Source organism: Typopeltis vanoorti, chromosome 17, assembly GCF_054136105.1.
Source record: "Typopeltis vanoorti isolate ZY-2024b chromosome 17, IOZ_Tvanoo_1.0, whole genome shotgun sequence".
Classification (NCBI taxonomy): Eukaryota; Metazoa; Arthropoda; class Arachnida; order Uropygi; family Thelyphonidae; genus Typopeltis; species Typopeltis vanoorti.
In genome coordinates this window covers 40,196,631-40,202,008 of record NC_143565.1, presented here as the reverse complement: position 1 = coordinate 40,202,008, position 5,378 = coordinate 40,196,631, and the positions used below count along the sequence as shown (strand labels likewise).

General features: G+C 32.8%; 1 pseudogene; it reads left to right on the top strand.

Moving 5' to 3' along the window:
* Positions 1 to 4,510: 4,510 nt before the first annotated feature.
* Positions 4,511 to 5,159, top strand: LOC150097311 (small ribosomal subunit protein eS8 pseudogene; annotated as a pseudogene).
* The last annotated feature ends 219 nt before the right edge of the window (positions 5,160 to 5,378 follow it).

Below are 5,378 nucleotides of genomic sequence, written 5' to 3'. Positions count from 1 at the left end.
TTTCCCTCGTTTCATACGCAGAGGAAAATTCCTTAACATATCACCATTTAATTTCTAGTTATCATCTGTTTACCTCTATCAAAAGACGACTAATTCTGGAATCGGATGAAAAATCAACTAGTGGTGTTTCTTCTTAGCGAGTCAGCGTTACAGTTTATTCATGCATCATACAATGTAGAATAAACAAAAGGGTTAATAAATTAAACTATTAAAACACTGATGCCAGCATTCAATATATTATGGGCTTCTAATGAGAGTATACTTTCCTAGAAAACACGGGTTTTAGTCTTAACAAAGAGTTTTTTCATTGATAACATTTTCTTAGAAACCATTTGCCTTCATTCTTTTAAAAAAATTCACTTCAGTAATTCCTAAATGATGTTGTTTTCTCTTAAAGGAATTCAATTTTTAATAATAAAAAAACCTTAGCCATTCATGTTAATATTAAACATTTGAAGAGATTTAGCAGGCAGAAAGCAGTTTTTAACTATTCCTGGAATTTAATATAAAAAAGAGTAGGTTAAGAAGTAGCCTGTACTGAGCTAATACTTTCGCAAGATTGAATTCTTCACTCAAAGGATGATACTTTAACATTGGCAAACTGATGAATGATGTACCGAAAGTGTCTTTAGAAACAATAAGCACTTCCCTTCCTAACATGGTTCCCCTCAATTTGACATGAGGATCTCCAAATACGTAGAATAAAATTATCTAATTATCTTCAAGAACCATCTGTAAAGCTTGTTCATATAGATCAACATTTTCTGCTTCTGCAACAACTTTCTGGAGGTCCGTAACATTTTCTTCGAAAATATGTTTAGGTATGGAATTATGATAAATATAAGATTAAGACGCTTGTTTCGAAGACAACAAGCGTCTTATTTCAAATTTAAATTGAAATAAGAGAATAAATAATTGAAAAAAATAATTATTTTCAAATTTAAATTGAAATTAATTTATTTCAAATTGAAATAAATTAAAGGTATTACATTTCAATAGAATTTTGAAGATAAATTACAGAAAGTTATTTTAAATCTAAATGAGATATCCAAAGATTATGGTAAAAATCAAAAACTATGGCCTTTAAAGGACAAGATCTAGCAAGAACTAAAACAGTAATAGATAACAAGATCTTAGAACAGGTGAATTCATTTAACTACCTAGGATGTATGATCACATATGAAAATGAAAAAGATATAAACGTAAAAATTGCAAAATATTTAAAAATAACAGGTGTAATTAACTCTATATTTAAATCAAACCTAGTTCAAAAACAAACCAGGCTAAAAGTATACAATACATTAGCCTTACCGGTCTTAATGTATGGAAGCGAAATCTGGACAATAAAACAAAAAGACAAACAAAGATTAATAACAACAGAAATGAAGTTTATGAGAAAAACTGCAAAGTATACCCTATTTGATCACAAAAGAAACGAAGATATTATGAAAGAATTAAACCAAGAACCAGTAATAGAAAAAATTAAAAAATATAAGCATAAATGGATGGAACACGTTCAAAGAATGAAAACAGAAAGATTACCCAAACAAGCCTTAAAGTACAAGCCATTAGGGAAAAGGAAACCAGGACGTCCTCTTAAACGATTCAACGATGACTTCTTATTCCGAACAGGCCATGCTAGGCCTAAATCATTGATACGTATGATGATGATGATGATGACATTTCAATATAATGCAATAAACTCTAAATTTAGGGGAAAGGGAAGTTGTAATTATTGAGCAAAACTTGCCATTTTCTTCCGATATATATTTTTTAAAATAATATATACAGTATATATATTTTTTTCAATTTCGTTAATTAATTATTAGATAACTTTATTAATTACTAATTATATAATATATCATCGATCTTTCAACATATTGCCGCAGATCATCATGATCGTATCAAGATTACTTATTTAAAAAAATGATTAATGGCTTATTGGCTATTGGGCAAAATAGATGAAAAATTGACCTGCGTGTTATTTTAGAGTTTTCGTGGGCTTGTGTGAGTCGTTTTAATCGAGTGGCATTAACTATATTCAAACATAAAATTAAACCACAGAGGGAAAGATTATGATATCTTTGTACAAAAACATCATATGAACAGTATATATCATATGAATAGGACCCGTTACTCCAGACAATTATATTATACATATAAATAAGAGCCTGTGTAGCTCAGCGGATGTGGTGTTTGCACACCGCTGCGCTTGGCCGCACGACGGAAGACTTGGTTTCGAGTCTAGTCGGCGACTAGAGGAAATTTTTCTAAGCCTTTTTTCGACCGGTTCCCGAGTTAGTCGATCTCTGGCACGGGCAAGCAGGCTTTTCCTCCCGGAAACTTGGGTTTTTCGTCCTGTAAACTCAAGAAAATCGACCGTAGAACCCACATTATTTCAGACATTAAATATGTTGTATTAGGGTTAGGGACCACGAGATGGCGGCACATTTGAGCCGTCTCTCTTCACTGCGTACCGCTTAATTAGTGATAGCCTTGGGCCATCTGTCTCTGATTGGGTACCAGTGGAGATTGAACTGCCCACTCAGTCTCCAAAAGTTAGATAGGGCTAAATGGCCTCGCCTACTCCCGTATACGGGAATAAAAAGGCGTTAGCTGATTTTTTTCTGATATAATAATCGTTGCAATCATTATATTTATCGCAGAAAGTTTGAAGGAATAAAATCTTTTTTTGTTTTTATAAACTGCTGTTTTTTCGTAAGAACACAAGAATTATCATTTTTATCTATCTCTTATGAATATCCCTCGTATTGTAGATCCTATAAGAAATAGGATTGCAAGTGTCATATATGTAAATTTTCCAATAGATTTCTATCACCTGCCTTTGTCAATCTAATTTTTTCCTGTCTCCAAGATATATCGCTTGTAATGACAAATTTATTTTCGGATACTGTTTTTCTCGTTCATATTCATGTGGTAATTTGGTAGGTGTGATGGCACAATCATAATGATAATTAGAATGAAGCGGTAATTATTAGTAATTTGTGAAAAACAAAAGCAGCTCAGATAGCGGTTTCTTCTTCAGACAAGGAGAAAAACTGGATGCTGAATCAGCAAGAAGAAGGTCTTCACATTTGGTCGAATACAATAACGATTAATTCGAAGTCACTGAGTTGTGTGGTAACAGCACTGTTTAAAGATAATGAGGATTTTTGAAGATCTCATTTTTCCAGATTTCCGTATTACGAACTAGCTAACTTTGCCATTTCGCTAGGATCCCTAATAATACGATGCAATGAAATTGATTACAAGAAATGCCGTGGAAAGCATATACTAACGGCAAGAAATTCTTGGGGATTAATAAGTGCAATACACATAAAATCTTTACTATTATAAACAACCTCATTCTATTTTCCGGGAGATCTCTTGTTTGGAACAAATTGCATACTTATACAGCAGAATCTTAACAAAACAGAATTAAATAACTGTTACTGTGAAAATAATACAGGTGAAAAACACTCAACATAAAAAAAGCGTAGAATGTATCTTGATTTGCAGAGATACGTGTTCATTTCTTCTGGTCAAATTTCAAAAACAGCAGAAGGGCAGACATTCAGTTGTCAATTAATGTTGATTGAAGAAGAGCACTCACGCGTGTACCATAGTAATATGGGATTGCACTTTCCACTCTTTTTCCCAATAAACCATATGCTTTTTTTATGAACTGCTTAAATTGGTGATGAATATTTTCAATTATTTCTTGCTCTTTGTTTAGTGGAATATGAAACGATTTACAATTTCGATTTCGATTTGTAAATAAAAGCAAAAAGTGTGTACCTGAAAATTTTTAATTCGTACCTGATTTCTAAATAGTCATCGATGGCTTCTTTTCCCTCTCGCATACCTGCTATATTATACATTTCAGATATAATTAATGACTTAGCCGTGGATTGTTTCTAATGATCCACATTCTGTTTATTCTTTCTCATTCTGCACGAAAGGCGCAGGTTTGAATGGACTACTAAATGTACTTTACGTCTCGACTGATGTTGAAAAATGTTTTTCCCTTTCTTCCTTTCGATGCTATGTTGTAGTTGTCAAATCGATTACTGTATCTATTCAGCACTTACTCTATGATAATGTCGGGCTGTGTGCGTGATATGTATATTTTGAAAAGCTATCTTGAAATAACAACCAATTTGGCATTATTATCTTAAGTGGCTGCACTGAGCATTAAATAAATAATGGACATTAAACCGTGTTAAATATTAATACCATATAATCGTCACCACAGTAGCAGTACATTTCAAGCTCTATACTTCAGTATACCCTCACTGCCTCAATACGATTATAGCATTATACACATTATATCTGCCATTAGAGAGGGATGTTCGAGCAAACATTTTGAAGTACTTTCATATTCTGTTACATTTAATGTTGTTTTATAATAGATATCTCTCTAGAGAATAGGTATCTGCAAGAATATGCAGATACGTATTCTCTTTTTGTAAGAATATCATAGGAGATATTCTTAAGATCATTTTCCTTAATGAGCGCAAAAATATCGTTTATAATATATCTATCAAGAGCTCACTGGCATAATCGAAGGAAGACGGAGGTAAGCGCAAACCTAACCTATTAGAAGGACGAGGCAGTTTGAGTTGGGAACGACCAGCTGCTAATACTACGATTGGAACCTAACGAATACACTTTGTCTTAACTAGAGGAGATAACAAAGAATATCATGCCCTACGATTAGATCATGGAAATTTCGCTTGGGCATCAGAATATTGCACACACGGAAAACACTTATTATTGATGCTGTTTATGATGCAAGTAATAACGAATTAGTTAGTAAAAAACACTGGTGAAAAATGCTATTGTTTAATTGATGCCACAGCTCTCAGGCAGTGGGATGAAGCTCCTTTTACCCTTCCACTTGTAGCGAAAAAGACAGTTAAGCTGAATGAAGCAGACGAAGCTGTTCTAATTACAAAAGAGGGGGGAAAACAGGAAAGAAGTATAAAGAAAGACAAAAGTTTGTTAAGATTGAACAAGCTTTAGAAGAGCAGGTTATGACCAGAAGGACACTAGCCTGTACAACTTCTCATCCTAACAGAAAGAAACCAGCTGCAGTTTTATCTAAGAAAAAAAAAAAGAGAAATAATTCTCATGTTTTGAGTGAAACAAATGAATAAATTTTCTTAAATTAAGAAAAAGTTTATTATTATTATTATTATTATAAAATATATACTCAGCTAATGACCGAATCGCTTAGGGATAAAATATCCTGATTATTAAAGAATTAAAATACTACATACTGCTACTAAGGAATTACTTCAACTACACCTATCGTAACAACAAACACACATATTTCATAACACAACCGACCACAACTTTTCGCATCCCTAGACCCG